This window comes from Caretta caretta, chromosome 4 (assembly GCF_965140235.1).
Source record: "Caretta caretta isolate rCarCar2 chromosome 4, rCarCar1.hap1, whole genome shotgun sequence".
NCBI classification, from domain to species: domain Eukaryota; kingdom Metazoa; phylum Chordata; order Testudines; family Cheloniidae; genus Caretta; species Caretta caretta.
The window spans coordinates 88,009,953-88,033,181 of NC_134209.1; the positions used below are offsets into that span (position 1 = coordinate 88,009,953).

Sequence of the window (23,229 nt, forward strand, 5' to 3'; positions counted from 1 at the left end):
TTAGAATTAATAGCAATTTTTACAGATTTCTTCCCTTACAAACAAGAGTTTACCAAGCCTATCCCCTGAAATTGTAGAAAGGTGTTGCAGAAAGAACCTTCAGAGATTAAATTAATTTGTTTACTAGTTTCTAAATCAGGATTGTACAGCAGGTACTATTCTTATTTTTCTTACCATTGTTACCTTTCATTTGCAGCCCACTGTAGAAAACCTTGTTAAAGTAACTCCTCTGTTAAAATGCTGTTGATTGCTTGTCTAGCCAAACAAATTAGGGCTACCTAGCACTAAAAGATGCTCAGCTATCATGGTGATGCCTACAATATGGATATTTCAGTAGAATACAATGTAAGCAAAGTGTTTGTATGATTTGTACAATAATAGTATACTTCTTATGAGAGATTATAACATGGGAAGGGAGAAAACATATGTAAAAAGCATGAGTTCATCATCTTACCTCTTTGCTACAGTTCTCTTTTCAAGTCTTTCTGGAAAGCACTACACAAAAGGTAAAACTTTCAAAAACACACAAATGACTTAGTAACCAAAGTCCAATTTTCAGTTTGACACTCAGCGCTTTTGAAATGTCATGTTTATACACGTTATGTTGCTCAGAGAGTCAAAGACAGGGCTATATTATACAAAAGTTCTGTAACTGCTTCCAGTTACCTTTGAAGAGAGAATACCACACAATTGCTTAGTAAACAGATTTTATTTTACCTTTAATACAAACAAGAAGAAATATATTTTAAACAATATTTGAGAATATTCTCAAATAACTTTAACACTAAAAGCTATTGCATAGGAAGAATATACTGGGAAACTTATACAAACATTTACAAACACTTTCTGCTCTTATTAAAATATAGGATTTTAGCGAAACATCTATACTCTACTTTAGCAAAGATGTGTTTGCATTATGCCTCAGAACACCCCAGGGGTGTGTGTGTGTGTGTGTAAAATCACTAGCTAATGCACCTGGATGGTATTATTGCACTTGTAAAACTAGATTATTGGCAACACTTTTTAAATAGCAATTTATTAGATTGATGTGGCCAAAACTCCAAAATATTAATACTAGTTAGGACATTACCAACATTATTTTTAAAAAAAAGTTAAGGGAGGAGACAGAAAACAAAATGTACTGAGCAGTTATTTACAGCTCAGTGGAAAGCAGTGTGAATCTAAGGTGAATCTGCTGCTTTCCATCACCACTGAAGGATGATAGCTCAGCCAGGAGGGGAAGGGTCTTGGGCAGTCAAGAGAATGGGTAGTGAGGAGCGGGTCAGACAGGCTGAGTGCCAGGGCCCTGGCAGTGGGCGGTTTTTGGAGGAGTGCACATTAGAACCTACTCGTTGGTAGCACCTGGAGGCCCATCAGTTGAAGCACTTCAAAAACTTCCCTGAATACTTACACATTTGGTGTTCTACCAAAGGTCGGTGAGCACAGCACTCCAGTGACCCCAGAAGTTGGGGTTGGAGGGGGTGAGAATAAAGGAATAAAGTGAGATAGAAAGGTGGGAGCTGTTACAAGAATGCATTGTAAAAGAGACATCTTCATATATGTATAATAATGACCATCACTTGTATTTGAGTATGAATATTACTGGAAATCAGTTTCCACATGTAGGGTCCAGAAAACGTGCCAGGCAAGTTAGTATCTGTTTCCTCCTGCTGTTAGCCAAGATGGTAGGATGATATTCTGTTGCTTCTTCTGCTTCCTTCATAGCTGAGTGTCAAGCTCATCTGTCATGTGCTGTGTCTTCCCAGGTCATTAAGTCTAATCCGGCAGTCGTTACATGCCACTTGATGCAATCCTTGTAGCAGAATTTGAGACAGGCAACCTTCCCACTGCCTTTTTTCAAATTCATTGTACAGAACTCTCTTAGGCAGTTGATTGTTATAAGTATGAGGTGGCTGTCCCAGATCATTTGCCTCTGTGCTAGCATGGCTTCCACCCTTAGAATGGCTGCCAGATGAAGTATTACATTGTTGGTGATTTTGCCAGACTATTTGATTTCCATTATATTGTGTAGATGTTGTTGTTGCAGGCAATTAAGTTTTTGGATATGGAGACGATAAAGGGGACTGGTCTTTAACAAGTATAGAAGACAAGGGAGCACAACTGCTCTCTAATGTAGGAGCAAGCACTCAACCCTGTTTAACTCCATAAGCTACAGGAAAGGGATCAGATGAGTCTGCACCCACTGATACATGGCCCTGCATGTTGTCGTGGAGTAGCATATAAGATTGATTAGTTTGTTTGGGCAGCCAAACTTTTCAAGACCGCACCAGAGAGCAGAGCATCCGTCAGTGTCAAACGCCTTACTAGGGTCAACAAAGGCAATGTAAGGGAATATTTGTTGTTCAGCAGCTTTCTCCTGTAACTGGCATAGGATAAATATCCTGTCGGCAGTGCTGCATGATAAACAAAAACCCTGGGATTCAGGGAGTACATCATCTGCAATAACCTGAAGCCTTTTCAGCAACATCTCACCAAAGATCTTATCACAGATGGAGAGGAGCGAAATGCCATAATAATTGCCACAGTCATGTCTGTCCCCTTTTTGCTTGCAAATTGTTACAGTTTTGGCATCTTTGAAATGCTGGAGTAAAATATTGTTTTTGCAGTGGAAAGCAAATAGGTCTAGCAAATCTTTGTGAAGTGTAGGACCACTGTGTTTTAGCACTTCAGCTGGGATTTCATCAGCTTCAGCTGCCTTTCTGCCATTTCCATAAGTGCATTCTTAGTCTCCTCCAAAAATGGTGGATCTTCTAGTTCAAACCAAACTGTTCTTTGCTTGATTGAGTCTACTATTTGATCATTTGTGCTCAACTTATGATTTGAGGAGAGTTGCAAAAGGTTCTTTCCAACTTTGTAGTATCCTATTGTACTCACTCAGGGGGTGATGATGTGATTGGACAGTTACGGGCTGCTCTTTGTCCTCAAGAGAAGAGGGGTTGTTCAGTTTAACTTGATGCATGGCTTAATGGGCCACAAGGAGTGCTTGAATTTCACTGTCATTCACCTCAAACCAGTCCACATTTTGTCAAGTTGGGACACCAAGGCCTTCTTTAGCTGTTGGTCGCAGTGCAGTTCAAAAGTTGTGCCACCTTTCATTGACAGTTCTGTTACTCTTCCATTGACATAATTTAATAGTGCAGCATGAATGGAATTTGCTAACTGGGTTCTCCCCTCTTCTGTTCGAAGCTTTGAGACAACAGCATGTTGGTTCGGTTTTGGGGCAGTTTTCAATCTAGGACTGTGAATCCTGATGATCAGTTTAGTACAGCTAAGCTGATGAACCATAAAGCATTCTGTACCTCACATAGCTTTGGTAATGTAAACATCCCTCAGGTCATTACAACGAGTGATGACCTAGTCAAAAAGATGGCATCGTTTTGACCAAGGGTGTCTCCAAAAATAGAACCACTTTTCTGGCATGTTGAAAAAGGTGTTTGTAACAGCAAGGTCAAACTCTGTGCAGAGTGTTAGGAGTAATTCTTCATTTGTATTTATAGATCCACATTCAAATTTCCCCATGACTCTGTTCCAAGTGGTGTAATCATCTCCAGTGCGAGCATTGAAGTCAGTCAGTAATAAGTTTTGGTCATTGTTGGGTGTGTTTCTTAGAGTATCACTCAACTGGCTGTAGAACTTTCTTTGGGAGCAAGTAGTGTTGCAGTGTAGGTGCTTACTTTCAAAAAATGTGTTGTGGGACTGTAGCATCCACAAAGTCATTAGGTGCTTGGATATTGACAGAGGTTGCTGCACTAGTCTATCAGTGATGGAGATTGCTATTGCGAGACCTACACCATGTAGGCTGGTGTTTTGATCTGCCTTGTAACCTGACCAGTAGAAAGTGTATTCTTTTTCTCTAAATATACTGCTATTGTGTAGTCTAGTCTCATATAAGGCAGAGATATCTATTTGATACCTGTTTAGCACTTTCATTACTAATGCAGATCTTCTGCAGTTTCAATTTTCCTTTGAGTCAAATAGTGTGCAAATGTTCCAGCTTAAGTGTGACAGTTCCTGACCTTTTCTGTGATTTTTTTTTTCTCCCACTTAAAATGGAGATCTTTCTGATCGTGGGAAACCAGCCAGGAGTCAGTGAGAGGAGAGTCTTTTTTTTAACCCTACCTTTATAGGGGTCACCTCAGATTGAGGCAGGTGGGGCCTCCCTGAATAGGGCCAACTGGTTGGCTAAGTAGAACTAATGTTCCTGTCATTGGGTGAGAGTTATGTTACCATCACACCTAGGCTGCTCATGTGCAGAGCATTGGCTACCAGCTTCCAGCTTCTCAGGCCTCTCGGCACCACCTAGGAAACTCACACCAGGAGTCTTTTGCGAGAGGTCAGTGAATTATGATGGTGAGTACTGGGAGGGTGGAAACTGTTGGTGCCAGTAGATTGTCCATGAAGAATAGTTGAACATGCAACCTGTCGTGAGTAATAGCAGGATGCATGCTCTGGGACACCGCAACCTTTACCCAATGGAGAGCCAAGGGTTGACTGGAGGATGCTGAGTCTACCCCACAGTGCCTGCTAATTTGGCTATGTGGCCAAAGAGGGCCCTCCACCAGGCTCCTGGGGCTTGTTGCTGTTGATCCATATTAAGATTTTTCTAGCCATTTGAGTCCTAACCATTCACCATGTTGCCAACAAAAGTTGTTCACGTACATTCACCATTCCCAGATCCAGATGCTGGACTTTTAGCCCACATGAAGACCTATAGAAAAGGGTGAGTGGCCTCTGGGATCAGGCTCTGCAGCGGGCGATTTTCCCTACCTCTGTATATATGTAAACAGTTAATTTATAGATAGGATGACAGTAGATGGGGCTCAAAAAGATGAAGCATCCATCCTGAGTGTTGTGGGACCAATACTTATTGTTGCTCAGTGTCTCAGACAAGAATGAGAATGAGTTTTGCTCCAGTCACAGGCCCCATCACTGCATATTATGTAAGACACACTGGCAAGTTATTGGTCTCTTCATCTGTATTGCTCAACAGGTTATGAAGAATTGTCCTAAATAAGCAGGCCTAGTAGCCACCTCCTGGTTATTAAATTTTGTGGTGATCTTATTTTCTTTCTCTGTCATTGAAGAACCAAAAACACTGTGTAGAGTCAAGCACAGGAGTTTATTACACACAGCACTGGTGGAGCGTCACCTTGCTTATCAGGCTCAGAGACACTGCAGAACAATTAATTACAATAGATTATATAGGGAAGCGATGCGGATGGGTTTCCCAAGCCCCTGGATAGGTTCTAGCAGCAAAACAAGATAAGCACAATAAGCCAGTGGTCTAAAAGATTACATAATGGCTCTGCCCAAGGCTCAAATTAACATATTGCTGACACACACAGGTAATTACCCCCAAACGATGTCTATTGAAGTGTGTAGGTTAAATCCTAATTTTGGGGTCCAGGGGAATGAGGTAGCAGTTCTCCCAGTTGACTAACAGGTACATTCCTGGAGATTTAAAGCAAAAAAGCAGTAATTAGTACTTAACAATAACAATTGTTTGTAAATTTACCCTTGCATTTCTGTGGGTTAGGATTGGCATACATCTGTGAGGGGAGGGTGTCATAACTCATGTCAATCATATTAGGCCCCACCCCGAACTCTGTCTGGGATCTGAGGGGTATTGTACCACTATCTCCTCCCTGCATTAGGGAGTAACCATGAGGCCTTTCTCAGCGCTTCATGTGTCTATAACTCGCTCTAAGGATCCAGTTACGTTCGGCATTTTGCTGACTCCACTCACTGACTTGAAACACATAAGCTTATCTGCTTACCCCAGCTTTCTCTTAGCTATGTATTGTTCTTTGTTAGCTAGTCCTCATCCAGGCCTATATGAAAAGTTATTAGCAGAAACTGTAGTTAAGATCTTACATCCACAGCAAATGGATTTTGGCCCTTCAGTCATAGACTGTCTCTTTAAAAAAAAACAAAATAAAAATCCTAATTCTTGCTTCATCATTGCAAAATGAATTAAATGGAGAAATGATTGAACTTGAGCTTTTCATTTGACCCTGGATGAAAAATACTTATTTTAAAAGCAGACTTAAAATTTGTATGTTTTTTTTTTAATTGAAGCACCTGATAATTGTAATCTGCATTGAAAGATATATCATTAGAAAACTGCAGTGAGTACTGTGGCACTTGGCATCTAGATGCTGCTATAATGGGTGCATTACAAATGCTTATGACCGACCATTAAATATGATAAAGCCAGATTACCATATTCTCTCCTTGTTCCTGGTCCTTTTGGCTTCTCTGGCAGTGCACAAAAGGTTGAAATACCATGATGTCTGACCAGCTGAGTATTATCCTACCGTGGATGAGTTCTCACAGTGTAAGCAGCTTGCTGGGAATTGGAAAGGACATGGTCAGAGTCCTACTGTCATCAATATGTGAGTGGTTCCTTTGGAATCATTGTCTGGCCATCCTTCCTACTGTCATCAATATGCGAGTGGTTCCTTTGGAATCATTGTCTGGCCATCCTTATTTAACTTTTGTTTGGATACCCTCCCTGGCTTACTCATTTCTCCAGGAGAAGCCAACCTAGCCAGAAGCTACTATGTAGAGGGTTGTAGGCTATGGAGGGATAGGGGATCCAGTGGACTACCTGCAATTTAAAGATAAACATTGTCAAGATCCGTTTAGCCAATTATTTTGGGGAAATCTGAAACAGTCAAATAAGTAAGATAGAGATTCTTGACATGGAGTGCAGTGGGTGCATTACTGCCCCTCCTAATTAACCAGAGTTCAGTATCACTTGGTCTGCCACATTCTCTGACAAGCTTCCTGCTTCTTTTGGTTTCACAGTGAAAATATTTTTCTCTTGGTCAGCAATGCTGAGCAGATCTATTTTTTGAAGTTGATCAATGCGGCTTGCAGATAAGTTGGCAGGAGCTGCTATTGAAGGCTCTTGCTCTCACACCAGTTGGCAGGATTTAAGTTTCCTGCTTGGCGCTGCACTAATGGCCACTGAGTGAGCTGAACATCATTTCTTTGTTTAATTAAAAACGTTCCCAGGAGCACTTCTCGGTTGCCCATACCCTCCTTTTAAGAAAATGTAGTATATTGTTTGTTGTTCCTATAATTTTAATTTCTTTAAATATGAAAAGAGAACATTTGTTTTTCTGTGCCATGTCAATAAAAAAAATCAGTGTTTATGAAGTACTTGGTTATAAGAAATTGTGAATATAATTAGACTGCTGGCTGATTTCTGAATGGTTTAAGATTCTGAATTTTTCCCATATATTTTCTTTAATTCTTTGTAGCTCAGCAAATGTCATTTACACTATATGTGTTGTCTGTGTGGTGTGGTTTTGGTTCTCCCTGCCCTCCAAAAAAATTTTTGGAATAGTTCCTAGAATCAGAATGAAGCAGATATAATGCACCCTCTGAAGCATTAAGACGTATGTACACTCTGCAAATGAATTAGCTTCTGAATACCAAGATACTTTAATTGCTTATTAACAGCATTTTAAACTCTGGCTAATGAATGCTCATTATATTCTCCAAAATCATTTTTCATTGTACAAAAAATGAAGTAATTGTCCACTGCCAGACCATTAAGAAGCCATTAGATATAGGTTTTAAATAGATCTCTCCTTCTGGAAAATTATTCAATTATCATTCTTTATGCAATATATTTTTAAAATGTAAGTTCTTAGAAAGGCTAGAGATTTGCCTTACTGAAGCTTTGCCTCTTATTTACTAAGGGCCAGATTGTTCTGGGGCCTAGGCAGGTGTAGTCAATAAGGGAAAGTACAAAAGCCCTTACCTGAGAGCCAGCATAATGACAGTCCCTGTTTTTGCTCTGAGTGCAGGGATGGTTCTCTCTCTTAGTACCTCTAGCAACGCAAGTCTTGGCCCCACTATTCTACAGGGCCAACCTGGAACAAAATAGGAAACACACAGAGCTCCTCTAGCGTAGTGTAGTTTCCCAATCGTTCCAGAGCAAGGTACTGCCTTAAAGGCACATTCTGGCACATGTTTAAAAACAAAACAAAAAAACTAGTAATGGTCCCCTGCACCTTAGTACTTACTGAGTTGGAAGATAACCATCTTACGGCAATTAAAAAATAGGAACATGAGAATTGTCAGACTGGAGTAGTCCTGTGGTCTGTTTAGTCCAGTATCCTGTCTCTGACAGTGGCCAGCCACTGATACTGCAGAGGGGGATACAAGAAGGTTAAAATAAATTGGAGTTGGGTGCCTAGCTACTTCTGAAAATCCCTCTGTGTCCATCTGTATCTTTAGATGCCCAAAACCCATCTAACCTTAAGTGTCTAAGTCATTTGGGTGTTTTGAAAATTTCACTCATAGTAGTTAGTTATAAAATCACACCTTTGTTTCCAGTGCACCCTTTCCTTATCCAGTGCACAGGATGGATAGCGGTCAGGGAATGAACGAGGGCCATGTGGTAAGCGAGGTAATTGTCTATAAGATATTGTCCTTATTTGTTGAAGCAGTTGGAAGCTGTGTAGTGAATGAGGCAGGCAACATCTGAAAAGATTTGAGAGTTAAAGTTACTATGCTCTTGTCACTAAAATGAAGAGTTAAATGCAAATATGTCAAGTAATTACTGTATGCTATTAGAGAGCCCATGTTCTTGGGGATTGGTGTTGGCATTAGGAACCAAACCTAGGGCCAGTTTACACTTAAGACACTGCAGCGGTGTCACTGTAGCGTTTCAGCGAAGACACTACTACACCAACAGGAGAAGTTCTCCTGTTGACATAGCTAATCTACTTCCATGACATGTGGTAGCTACATTGATGGAAGAAGTTCTCCCTTCGACATAGTGCCATCTATACCTGGGGCTAGGTAGGTATAACTGCATTGCTCAGGGTATGGATTTTTCACATCTCTGAGTGATGTAGTTATACTGATGTAAGTGTTTATACTGTAGACCTGGCCCTAAAATAATTGGCTACTAAAGTCCTCTTTTGGCCAGACTGAAATTATGGCATCACAAAGTTGTTGGAGCAATTTGATGAACCAGGCTAAAAAGAAGCCTCTTAGCCCTTACTTAAAACTCCTGTGTGGAAGGGCTTTTTCTTCTGTTCACTGGGCTATGGAAAGGCTGGATATGTTAACTATTCCTCTAGACCAATTGAAATGCTAGTCCACTACCCACATGCAGACCTGTTAACATGTCACACCTTTCAAAGTAATTTGTAATTTACACTTCTTAGGCTAACCGGTGATCATCCTGGTTCATGCCATAAAGTAATTAAGATTTTTGGCTCATCCATCAGCTTTGCAAACTCATACTATGTTTTTGGGGATCCGCTGTCACAAAAGTAGAAGACCCTGAGGCTTTTTAGACCGAGATAGGTTTGGAGAATGGGAGAAATACAATCTGATTGTAATTTAAGCATTGATCTTTTGTCTCCTTCCAGTGCTTATCTCCTCTCACTTCAGAGATATATGGTATGGATTTTAGGTAGGTTTGGAAAGATTAGATTTTTATTGGTAAATGTTAGTAAACATTGACTTCACCATATACACACAAACTGATAAAATATTTCCACGGATCAAAATTTACAGGCAGGCAGAGTAAGAAATGCTGCTTATTAGAGTTTGACTGAAGACTTTTGCTTTGTTTGTTTTGACATGTAATGGCAATTTGTTTTAATGATGCAGGTCATAAGTACCATGAGCCCAAGCGGTTTATCTTTCAAAATGATGCCCTTTTATATGCTCTTCATATAGCAAAGTACAAAAAGGAATTCCAAGAAGGAAGTGTGCAAATTACTTAATAAAAACACAAAATGCTCCATTTCTCCTCGTAATTTCATTTCATTGTGATGTTCTTCTCTGTAACTGTATTATCTCTCCCTCCACAAGAGAGAGCTTTGTTGGAATTTAAACTGTGAGACAGCTCCCTAACACACTAGTCTGCCTCACCAGCAAACTCCTTTAGATGCTACCAGTCTAAAACTTATATTACAGCTAATATACAGTGACTCCCCTTCCTGAGATCCCCAGAGGTATCTCTGCAGTGCCCAGTCCTTCCCCCAAGCACTGATAAAAATTAACCAAGCTTGCTGTATCCAAAGAGACTGAATACACACCAGCCTGTTGGTTCAGCTGGTGGTACACACCTTACTTTAATATAACACCACTGAGATGTTTCTAAGTAAACCTTAGAATAAACATATTAATAAAGAGCATTCATTTAAGTGATACTAAGTAAGGGGGGAAAAAGGACAGGTAGGGTTTATAAACAAAAATAATGTGCTTTCTAGTCATTACAACTTAATTTCAGCAAGTTAGCCTTTGCCTAAGCAGCTTTCTCACTCATTCCAAGCGACCAGCATCTCTAGCCTTTGGGCGGGAGGTTTCACTGTTTACAGAATCCAAGGATAAGGATACTGATCCCTTTGTCCCCTAAGTGATGGATAAATAAGGGGTTCTCTTCCCCCTTCTTTTTATAGCCCAGTAAATCTTTGAAATGTATTATTTTGAAGTGTATCCCCAGATGGGTTTTTTTTTCCTCCTCTGCAGCTTGTGCTCCAGGAAGCTGATGCCATTCTGTCTTCTCATCCTCCTGATAACTGGAGTTTACCTCTGATGCAACTATGCTTTCATTGTCTTTGGCTTACAAAGCTTGACCCAGGCAGACTGGTAAATCCATGCAATGATATTCATGACCAGAATGTCACCAGCTTTCATAAAAGACCTTACTCGGTAAACTTCTATAGCACAATACAATTAGTTGATCCAATTGGTAATTCTTTTGTGTTCGGACCCGTGTTCTCCCTCGGGGGGTGTCTGGTTGTCACAAATGGATACCAGATGAATCAATATCAATGTTAATTTTATTTTTGTCCCACGTTACGATTGGTCTCAAAGCATTATAACATTTTTAGTATGTTTGAGTCATGTCCTTGGTTTTTGTCTTTTGGACAAGTTCTACTAAGTTTTTGTAACTCTAATGTTCTGCAAGGCTTTTAAAACAACCAACGCAACATCAAATCTGACTTAGTATACCTGAATTTCATGACCACTTTCTCCCTTTATAGGGAAACATTCAATATGGCACCTCTTCTCAGTTCATGCACTCTAAAGTATTAATAATCATCCTTGCCCAGCTTTGATTGCACAGTGTGTTAATCCCTCTGTCATCAGAAGGATCTGTGAAATATCTTGGCCAGCTTTAATACAGTACTGTAACATTTAGTATCCTTGAGGGTCACACCTGTAAAGTCCTTAAATCTTTGAGACTACAGTAAATCTTGTCCTTTTTCCCTGAGTGTTTTGTAGTGCTCTGAGACAGAGGAAACCTGGTTTTATGTATAAATACATTTTATAAAAAACATTAAAATATCCTAGAGAGTTTTATTGAAGTGGACACTTACTCGTACTTCCGCTACCATTTTAAAATGCAAGCTGTTTTAAATTCTTTTTTGGAGGGACGGGGGAAACAGTAGCAATACAGGCCTCAATCCTGCAATGAACTCTGTGCTGGTAGACCCCCTGAATTTGCCCAGAGGCCCCTGTGTCTTCAGTCAGGCCTGAGTAGTTTCAGAGATCTCCCCGTGTAGAGCGCGCTCCAGAATTGGGGTTATAGAATGCAGAAGCAGTGTCACATAGGTCAGCATTGTGTGTGTGTGTGTGTGTGTGTGTGTACAAAATCTATTACAGGCTTGTATGCACATGCACACACAGTAAGCTATTCTCATGGCAAATTTGGGTAAGATGAAAAAATGTAAACTGTTTGGTATATTTTAAAGCATCAGACTAAGAACTTGAAAAATATCTGTTGCCAAAATAGTTGATAAGTAGTCGTCGTCTCTTGCCATCCACATTTTGCTACTTTTCTACTTTCAATAACTCAGATTGCCAAAATCTGAGGCGTATCCAGATTATGCATTTTACACCAATAGCAAAAATTCTAACAGACACAGTATTCTGATTCCATGTTTATAAGTTGTATTTCTAATATTTTAACTTATTGTACTATTTTCTTTCCATGAGTAATCTAGTGAATGAGTTTACTGGCTGAAATTTTAGCAAAACAGCAAATTTTAAGAAGACTATTCAATGAAAACAAATTTTAAATGGACTTTCCTCAAAAATTCACACGGGACTCCTGATTGAAAGAGTTCATCCAATCAGGGGAAATAAATGCTCACTAAGTTCCATGCAACAATTGTATAGCTTGAATTTTGAATACTTACTATTGACAATGAACTGTTTACAAAGGAGCTACAGACCAAGAACTATATAAAGAAATTCTTCAGGAAATAAGTTTGGGTTGGTTTTGGATATTAAGAAAGTGGTTGCCTACTTACAGGCACTTTGCAAACAAGAAAACGTTTATAATGTATCTGAAAAATTTGGTAAGTTAACCTAATTTTACGTTTGTTTTAAATAATTCTGAGGTAAAACAAAATTCAAATAAAACCAGAGAAGTTATTTTTGTCTGCTTTTTTGGTTGCAAGCAACTAAATTAAGTCACATTAAATGTAAGAACATTTGAAAAATCCTTACGCAAGTATAGTTCTACAATACCTGTACTTAGTTTAAACTATTTGCAGCTGAACACTTTAGCTTTCCCTTTTCTGTAATGTTTTATCTGCAATGATTAACTGTACCAACTCTTCCTCTGTGATCTCTGAATCTTTTGTCCTCATGCCACACACAAAACTCTATGCTGTACTCCATGTCTGCACAAGGGAGACGATAAGTAATTACATTGGTTCATTCCACTACTGTAGTTAAAAGTTTCAGAAAAAGGAAAAGTTTAGTTGAAGCTACTTGGGATGTAACTGGACAGTACCTGTGATATATTGCAGTAATCCCCAGGAAATAAGAAGGTATATACGGTGTCTTATAATGGTTTGACATTTACATTTTATCACTAAAGTGGGTCAGATTTAGGCACTGATGTACTTAATTTGTCTAAGCATTTATCCTGTGTCCATTACTGTAGTATCTGAGAGCCTAATTTATCTTTTTTAGTTGAAAGATTAGCTGATTCCTTTTTAAAATTGCTGCATTTGTTATGACAGTTTTCAACTGCACAATGAAAGTTCTCCCATGTTAAATGGATTAACTATTTAAAATGTAATATCCCATACATGGATGTGAACATTTCAGTATTTTTATCATTACAGACATGACATAAATATAGATTTACCAAATTAAATGCATATTTTAATGTACATAATCTGGGCTTTCCATACACACACACTAAATCACTTTTAGTTTAGTGTTGGAGATCTGTCAAGTACAAAACTTCACAATGAAACTATCCAGTTAATTGTGCACTAATCACAGGTTTTTCCTACCTCCATGCGTGGTTCGGTGTGTCTCTAAATGACATCCTTTCTATGATTGGACTCAAACCAAAACTGAACACACAAATTATACAAGCAATAAAATGAAGAGGAAAAAAAGAACATAAACTATATAAAAAGCAGGAAAGAAACCAAGCTACTCATCCTCCTATACCTCTCAAATTCCCTCCTCAATGTTATCCACTTTCTTTTTGGATTGCCTTTTTTAATTTTCTAATCCAATCTTTTTAAATGTGGATTCAGAATCTGACATTTCATACACAAACTCAGTGATACCTTCAGATACTGGCCTTTAAATATACTCTGAAAAGTGTGTGGGGGCAGGAGGGGTGTTAAAAAATGCAATTGTGGTGGTATGTGCTTACTTCTCAGTTAAGTAAATTAGATAGGGAGTCAATGAGAGACAAAATCAGTTTTTTTACTTTTTTCCTAACTTCCAACACTGCAAATGGAAAACCATGTCTATCCTTTATGGCTGGTACATCACCAGAAGTAAGATAGACTTAACTTAGGGTCACCAGATAGCAAGTGTGAAGAATCGGGACACTTTTTGGGGGGGTATGGGGTGGGGTGGGGGGAAGGTGGTATTTAAAATATAAGTGCACATAGTCCTACAGCACATTGTACTGTATATCAGACAGCCCTCAATTTTCAACACCAGCATTCTCCTACTTCTTGGATGACTTGGCCATATATAGAACGTCCTTTCTGGCAATTTATGTAAGCGTAGAAGCCCTTGCAGCTCATGTTGAAATTCATTTTTATGTGCGGTTTGGACCTCACCTGCTCAATACTGCTTTGATTCCTCAGGTGGGTCCATACACCTTTTCATAATTGAAAATACATGCTCTGTATAAGCATTGCTGACTGGTATACTGAACAGAAATGAAACCACCTCTACACGTTAGGAAGATTAGTACTGTTCCCTTACTACTGAGCACCTGGTCCCAGAGTTCCCAAACAGCTTTTTGCCCCAGCTCCAAGTTCTTGATGATTTCTCAGTCCACAGTACTCTGGAGATTTGTTGTTGCTAGAACTGCAGACAGGTCCCTGAACTCCAACTCCTTCTCTGCTGATATTAAAGCACTGAATGTTGTACAAGAAGCTTCTTGTGCAAAAGTCAAAACCGTTTCTCCAGATAGCCGACAGAAACATCATCAACTTTGGTAAAGTATTTGCGAAGGGCTTCTGTAGGTAGAGGCGTCATTCCAATTAACACATTCTTGACTTTAGAACTGAAGAATTGGTAATTTTTTGTTGTTGCTGTAGCTTCATTCACAGACTGTTCATCCTGGCATACACTTCACATGCAGTGACACTAGCATTTTCCAGGCAGAGCACAGTATCACTGAACACTTGAAGTTTGCCTCTATGTTCTACAGATATGTTCTACTTAAATACTGCTGCTTTCCTGGAGTACTATGCTATGCTCATCCTAGCAAACAGAGACCATAAACTCCATGGACATCTCACTTCCCAGAGATACAAAGTAGCTCTTGACAACTTGCTAAGTGTTAATCTGTTCACAGCTGGGAAAAGACTCAACCAACATGTTGGGACATGACATAGCAAAGCAACATAGTCAGTGTCCACAAACTCAAATGTCCTTCAGTGTGTCCACTCTTAGTAGAACTGATGAAGTGATTAAATGTCTTAATCACTCGTGACTCAGTGTCCACTATTAGAGCATTGCGTCCATGTTTCACTGCATTGTGCACCATGTGATCTGAGCAGTTGGCAGATAAAATATTTTCATTTTCATTTTTCAGGTTCTGGCATACAGATGTCTGCTTGCAGTAATTAACATTTGCAACCCTCAAACCAAAGTCTCTTCCTTTTGCACTGAGAATGCAAGTCTTCGAAGGGCAGTGTTGGTTATTGACTCTGCAGTCTCCCCACTTACTTCATAAAAGTCTAATAATTTATCTTGTAGTCCTAGTTCAGGTGTCCAGTACCTCAGAGAGACGAGAGAGACCTTTGAGTCTGTGGCTATTGAGAAGTAGGGTCCTTCTTGAGTAAGAAGAATATCCGCAAACTCCACTGACAGCAGCGATAATACATTTTTAAACAGGGCTTAGGCTTTTCCATGCCCACAACTAATATTTTTCAAAATTGTTGGATCTGGATACAATGTAGGTACAAGCTTCAATTCACAATCACAGGACGAATATGATTGTTGGTACATTACTGTGTGATACACTTGGGTAAGCTCTGCAGCAGCAACATTTCACTGGGCTTGCTAAAGAACTTTGAGACAAGGATATTCTGTTTTGCAATGTGGCAGATTTGCACATGTTGTTTCCCACTGGCATGATGCTTCACCTCTGACTCGCTGCCATGATTGATGCTGAATTTTTAAAAACAATTTACAGAATGCCTTTGTAACAATAATATGATTGACTAATCAAGTTGTAATGTTTTTGCCACTCCATTTGGTATTTTCGCTTTTTTTAGTCATGGTTCGTCAGCAACACTAGCCATCATGACGCTTCGTGTTGAAGTCTTCGCCAGTAAAACTATGTGGAAGCACACACATGTTCACACACACATGCACTAAAAATTGTGACACATCCTGCATCATATGACTGAGGTTAATATGATTGGATAGCAGCGCAGATGCTTTGCCACAGTAAAGCAAACAACATGCCCAAAACAAGTACAGTGCAGCAGCACCACATACAGAATTTCCCAACGAGAAAGTCAAAATTTCCCATCTAACACACTGTTTAGACAAATGACATCCCACAGTACCATGAACTGCTCCTAATATGATCCTGATATTATCTGGATGTCTGATCACCCTAATTCAAGTGCTGGAACTTAATTCACAATAGGCTGTGACTTGTTTGGGATCCGTGTCTTGATTAGGCAAGCTAAGGTTGTACCACTGGGTCAGTTATTAAAGGAGATAGATGTCTTCAGGAGAACACTAAAACAAGTGGTGGTTAGGCCTATATAAAAGAACCTAATTATGGATGCTGATAGTCTTGTCACTGACTTGTAATACTCTGGGGGGGATGAGGATCCTCTGGCTGCCCAGTTTATTCAGACTATGGAACCTCACTCTCTAAATCTTTAATTCATGTGGAAAGCAAACTGGCAAAGTAACTCCATGCTCTTGGGTACCTCCTGTGGCTTGTGAACACACAACTGTGCATGGTGTGGTTTCCCCCCCTCCCTCCCAAGGGCAGAGATTTTCTTGTCTTATTCACTCAGCTTGTTTCCCAGCACTAGCAGTCAAATCCAAATTATTGTGTCTGCACAAAATATCAAGAGAAGAAACATGAACAAAAAATAAAACATTTTAAACACCATCTTGTCTTGTCACTTGTTGTGAAAAGCCACACGAGGAAATAGTTAAATATTGAAGGTAAAGATGATAGTCTTAAATATCCATTGCACATTATGTTCTGGCTTTCTCAGCAGAGGGCTCACAAACTTTGCCAATCTCATCTTTATGCCTAATAGCCTATCACAGTATCTTAGTTTCAGAGTGCCAGTGAATTTTGCAGAACATTAATATGAGCCTGTCCTTCCACTCTCCCTCAGTTTGAATATGTTTATATCACCTTTGGGTTGAGGTGTCAAAATTCCTTGTTATGGCCCCTCTTCTGCGAGGTACTTAAGCACATGCCTAACTTAAAGCACGTGAATAGCCCTGTTTGAAGTCATTGAGAATAATTGAGTTTAAAATTCGTCATATTCTTTAGTACCTTGCTCGGTTGGGGCTTAAGACATCACTCCATCTCAGATATCAATATACCTATAACCCACTTTTACAGATGTATCTGTCTTACAACATATTTAATTGAGTTCAGCCTTTTAATTGCCTTTTGCTTGGAACTGTTTGGTCATTTCAAAGGTATTTCTTAATCTGAAGTTATGCAACTTTGTGAGGCAGGTGAGTGGTATTTGTATAAATACCTTTTGAGTTAGCCAGTTCTTTTAGTTTCCTAATGGGCTCTCACTCATTATTCTTTTAACAGAAAACCCTGCAATGTCTTTGCTAAATGACAAAGATAAAGTTATACATCAAATTAAACTTAATATAGAGGTATTTGTCTCAAATCTTAGTGTTATGTTAACAATAAGCCTTTGAAAATTCAATTTGATTTTATTGGCATGGAAATTATAATGGTGGTTCTCTGTAACTATAATATATTGATTGTGTTGGCATTCAATTTTCCAATGAACCTTGTCACAGTTCTGGGCAGCTGCATTTTTATTTTTCCTCAGTGTTCCAGCCAGGGCACTCAGTCTCAGGCTTCCATCTCCCAACCGTTTCCTCTCTTGGGCGGAGACCTGCATCTTACTCCCTGCTGACCAGGATAGGTCCAAAACAGTTTTCTGCCTTCATTGTGTTACTCCCAGCAAAGACTGTCTGCCTAGCCAGACCTGCTTGCTTTCTTTTCAGAGACTAATAACTGAGTGATTGTACAGATGTTACCACACAGTTCCCCCCTAAGGAAGCACACTTTATTCTTAAAGTAAAAAGCGTTAGAGAGAGAGCATATAAAAGAATTTATATGCATGCTAATAAGCTTACCAGAGTTAATCCCGATTCTAACATGTTCTCTGACAAGAACCAGTCTTTTTCTGCATCCCACCCTGAGGTTTCCTTGTGATTATGAGTTCTTCAGCTGAGAACAAGCAGACCCATAAGTTTAGTCTACCTCTTCAGACAGATCAGGGGCCTCTCTCTCCCAAGATTTATCTTTGAAGGGTTGGATCACATGGAAGAATTTGCATTATGCTCCCTTTAAGGTACTGCTTAGGAAATCCACTTCATGCACACATTGTTCCAAAAAGACCTTTGAACTTCATCATACCTTCCAGAGACTGCATTAATGTCTTCCTGCTAAAGAAGTTCCATGCAATCTCACAATAGTACTTAAACATATTCGTATTTCTAATACAATGTACCCCACAGGTATTAACCCTAATTCAATAATGTGTAACTTAATTCAGTAAAGTTCATTGACAATATCCTGAACATGGAACAAACCCTATTATATAGAGGTTTATAAGTAAGCAATAAAAGTGTCTGCTGGATTGAAACTTAGCATTCTAGGTATGACCTGACTTATTTGTGGGGGGAGGGGGTTTGTTTAACTTTGCACCACCAGTTTACAACTTTATCTCGGGTAAGCCATTTGAAATACCAGCACATCAGTGAGGAAGTGAGGATTCCTATATTCTATTCCCAGTTGTGGTGGTATGTGTTTCCATAAAATGGATATACTGCTTGTCTCATAGGGATTGTGTGGCTTTATTCATGTTTGTAAAGAGCTTTAAATTTTTCTGCTGGAATTCACTATGTAAATGCTAAGTGTGGGGTGGTGAACCCTGAGTCTTTCAAAAGTAAGCCTTCCAAAAAGGCCAAGTACAACCGCAGTCTCTGTGCTGGGTTGCACATTAGTCAGGGTTACACATTAATTGTACAGTTGAACCTTGAGTTTGAAGGGCTAATTGGGTAAAGGGTCTTTGCCCTGCTAATGCACCAAACTCCAACATCAAATTTCCATAAATAATAAGGTTTTGGGGTAGTGTGCTATAGTTGGAGTGGATAGCTTTGGTAAGGGGATTGAAAGCTGGGATCTCTAAAAGAGTAGCATTATGTAGAACACAGACCATAGTCCTTGTGATCCCAGTAAGTTGTAAGTGGTTGGATGAGCAGAGGCAGCTCAGGGTTTTTTTTCCCCTTGCTTTTGTAATTTTGGATCTGGTATGGTGTATGTGTGTGTAGCAACCTTAAATGACCCTCAATTGAGCTTTCTATGTATTATATACAAAAAAAGATGTTATAAGAATATTAAGCATGCAAAGTCCAGCACTCAAGTTACTTACTGTCATTAAGACTGTGTCTTATGCATATGCATGAGAGGGCCAAATAAACTCTGTATAGGAAATCTTGATTCTGGCATTTCCTAGCTTCTGAGTGCTTGTCTTGATAACCTTCATGTTCTTTTTAAACTATCTTTAATGTAATTTCTGAAGTTTTAAAAAAGCAACATGAAACAAACAGAGATTCTGCAGGTGGAACCACATTAACTCCTGGATTGGGTTGTGAGTCATGTACCGCTCGTGGTACATGTACCACTGTTTGGGAAGCCCTACTCTAGAGGTGACAGATTATTCGGCTTCTGTCACCATGCAGTCTTCTGCCAACCTGACTGCCCTCTCGCCCCCTCCCCCCGGCCTCTTCCCTTCTGTCCATATACCTGTCTGTTCCACACCTATCTGTGTTCTCCTCTAATCCTGTCATTTCCACTTGTGTCTCTCTTTTTGAGTCGTCTTGCCTCTGTGTCAGTCAGGTGGCATCCTCCTTCCTTCACATAGGCTGCTGTCAGTTCCAGTGCCACAAAATCCTCAGCAGATGGGAACAGAATTACAGAAAAAGTCCTACTTGGCCCTTATAATCCTAGGTTGCAGAATGTTTAGAGGGGATAGAACTTTTGGAGAATTTAGTTGTCAGCTTCTATCAACCCTCTGCTGAGCATATGCAATTTTCAGAGGCTTAAAACTCGGGTGAACTTGAGCATGTACAGCCATTTTATGTCTCTGATTTCGGACAATCCCCTGCCAAATTCCATGTCCCTGCTCGGAAACATGCAGACACTAGAGCTTTTCAACCAAATTTTTGTGAGTATATTTTAATATGGCCAACAACTTCTTTCCCTTAACATTTTTTTGAAAATGGTTAAAACATTTTTACCGAACCTTTCCAAAACATTTTGATTTGACCTAAGGCAGACACCTGGGATGGAAAACTTCAGCCTAAATGGTTCAAGTGATAAGTAGGGCTTTTGATTTTAGGTTGTAATTGATAAACAGTGATAAAACACACCCAATATCTTGTATTCTCCCCCAACCCCCCACAAAAGTGGAGAGGGGGAGAAAATGGTGTTTATCTAATAAACCCCAGATAAACACTGGGAATGGTTACTTGTATCTAAGGGCTTTTGTCTACAAGGCGCAGTAATGTGACTAAAAAGGATGTGATTTCTAAAGCATACGAGCATGTTGCATGTTAATTTGTCTATATAGTATGCACTGAAAGTTCTCTAATAATTTTAATATAGTGCTGTTTGAAACAGTACTATGTTAAGGCACGCTATGGAATATTAGAGTACTCATTACAGTGTATCAGAGACAGCAGCAACAACAAAGAGTTTTTGGACATGTGCATAAAACTCAAAAATTGCTAAAAATATCTTCCCAATGAAATTAATAAATCATGAAAAACTCAAACCCTACTATATGCAACTGAAAACAGGATCTTATAATGGGAAGATTTAGGTAAACTTAACTCTAGATGTCACACACCCAACTCTGCCTGTAAGATTGAGTACACGTACGCAGTATATGTACTGCGTGGTATATGAATTAACACCAAAATCTGTGTGTCAGTCAATATACATGAAATTAAGGACTTGCCTACACTTGCGGCATTCTGTAGGGTATGTGTAGCTACCTTGTTGCCCGCTGTCAGAACCTTTCATTAGGGTGAGGAAAGGCTCCAGTAGCGTAGAGGCAGCAGGAAAGGGTCCAGCAGCAGGACGTTATGTTGCTAAAAGTAGTAGTGTGAATGTGGGAGGCACTGCTTGGCCATGTGTATGCTCTAGAGTTCTGGAATGTTTCTACTCTACATGCCTAAGCAGTGTCTCACTATCTACACTGCTATTTGTACCCATGCTAGCTGGGTGTGCCGTGTCTGTCTACTGTACATACCGTCGTAAGTGTAGATGTTCCTATAATCATAATCAAAAGTAAAACTCTCTAAATGGATCTGAAATTTAAAAAAAAAAATCACCATGGCGTAATGGACTTTATGGTCGCTTATTTGCTAATGTTTTCCATCAGATAACATTTATTTATTATTACTTTCTTATTAAATAAACAGGCCCATTCCTTTTTTTGAGAAGTAAACAGATGGAATACTTTTTTTTTTAACAGAAAATGTTTTCAAGCCCAGTTAAGTTACTAGCATGCCTTAAAAATAGTCAATTTCCTCTTTGCTATGGCATTCCCCATTCAATACAGCTAGTAAGTTTGTTTCATGTACTCTACATCTTTTTGATTTGATATTATTTTTCCCTACACTTGGGAGGAATTCAGCAGCAGAAAACTATAAGCTAAACCCGCCTCCCCCCCCCCCACAAAGTGTTCTATAAATTAGTTGGTGGAATATAAATGAATTAGTTTCACAGCCTTTTGCACAGTTATTTTATGAACAGTGTAAGGTTTAAACGTATAATGTATCTATTGACTGCATTGGTTTATTAGCAATATTTTATCATTCCTTTTGTTCCGTAGTGTAAGTAGTAAAAATAATCTTAAAACCCCTCATGTTAAGCAACTCCCTACATTTACAGTAGCTGATATGGTTCATTAAGGCATATTTGGTGTTTAACGCCCCCATTTTATGTTACTGACTCAAACTAGTGCTTTAAAATGTTTTGAGTTTTTAGACCTCTCTATATATAATTTCTGGATGTTCACTGAAGACAAGTGGAGTGATATTGCCCCCAGCAGGGAAATCAAAGAACACAATTCCACTCTATGCATTTATCTAAAAATGAATGCATAGTGCTGATTTCAGAGAATGTACACTAGCAGAAAGTAATTTTTCAGGATTCGATGGAAGAAATTTATCAACAATTAAACTACAGTCAGTCATTATAATATATCAATCTACTTGTTGGCTAAATCTTGCTAAAAATTTAAAATTTAGTTTAAAAATAAGGGCAACTGGCTCACTTAAGTTGGAATACCAACAAGAGCTTGTTGTTTTGCAGTCTAAAACGTACGCTTTTTTTTTTAAACATCAGTTGAATAGATTTTTTTTTAAGACCCAGTTCCTTTCTTTATTTGTCCATAAATAAACATACTACCATGTATGCAGGAGGCTGGGATCTTTTCTAGATGAATTTAAAAAACTCTAAGAGTGTGTGTGTGTATATATATATATATTATACATAAACATATAAAAAAGCCTGTGTCTTCATTTAAAAGAAAATTATATTCAAAACGACTGTTCATGGAATAGAATTTAGTAAAGTTCTGTGGAGATAATTATCAATTATTTTTCTATTTTATAATTGCTTAATATACACTAATTTGTTTGTACAAATTTTTATCCGTTCATTATATTGCATAATAAATAGTGGTATTTTATTTTATGTAGCCTGTACTATGATATTGCTCAAAATATTATGCCATTACTACAAGTGATAATTTTAAAATGTATGATGCATGGCATGATTACCAGTCTTTTTTTATACATTTTGCAACAGAAATGCTATTTTACAGCATTTTACAGTTTTATTCTTCCTTTAAAAAAAAATCTTCATGTCTACACAGAGAATTCTGAGCATCTCAATGGTTGCAGTGGGGCATAATTTATATATGGTTGACATTTAATATGAAATGTTGTTACAGAAAATGTCAGAAAGTGTCTAAGTAAAGACATCTGTGAGGAAAAACATAAGAATGGCCATACTGAGTCAGACCAAAGGTCCATCAAACCCAGTATCCTGTCTTCTGACAGTGGCCAATGCCAGGTGCCCCAGAGGGAATGACCAGAACAGGTAATCAAGTGATCCGTCCTCTGTTGCTCATTCCCACCTTCTGGCAAACAGAGGCTAGGGACACCTTCCTTTCCCCTCCTGGCTAATAGCCATTGATGGACTTATTCTCCATAAATTTATCTAGTTCTTTTTTTAACACTTTTTTGAAAAAAGTTAGATCCTCTTCATAAACTTGTAATTTTTACAAGACTTTGTATTCCCTCTAATGTGAGCCAAACATAAATAAACTGTAATATTACCCATATACTAAAAGTACCCTAAAGTAATTGAAAGTAAATAGGAAAATGGCATTACGATGTACAGAATTTAAATGG

The 23,229-nt window shown here is 38.8% G+C and overlaps 1 protein-coding gene and 1 long non-coding RNA gene across 36 annotated transcripts in view; one reads left to right on the forward strand and one right to left on the reverse strand.

Annotated features, from left to right (window-relative positions):
* Positions 1–23,229, forward strand: part of TENM3 (teneurin transmembrane protein 3) — a 2,220,601-nt gene that overhangs the window by 658,042 nt on the left and 1,539,330 nt on the right. The window lies entirely within an intron of this gene.
* LOC125635785 (uncharacterized) lies at positions 5,156–18,005 on the reverse strand. Its single transcript, XR_007356375.2, has 4 exons — positions 17,872–18,005; positions 8,362–8,520; positions 8,061–8,183; positions 5,156–5,472 (listed from the first exon to the last, which is right to left on the reverse strand). It is a non-coding gene; the product is annotated as an uncharacterized LOC125635785 (long non-coding RNA).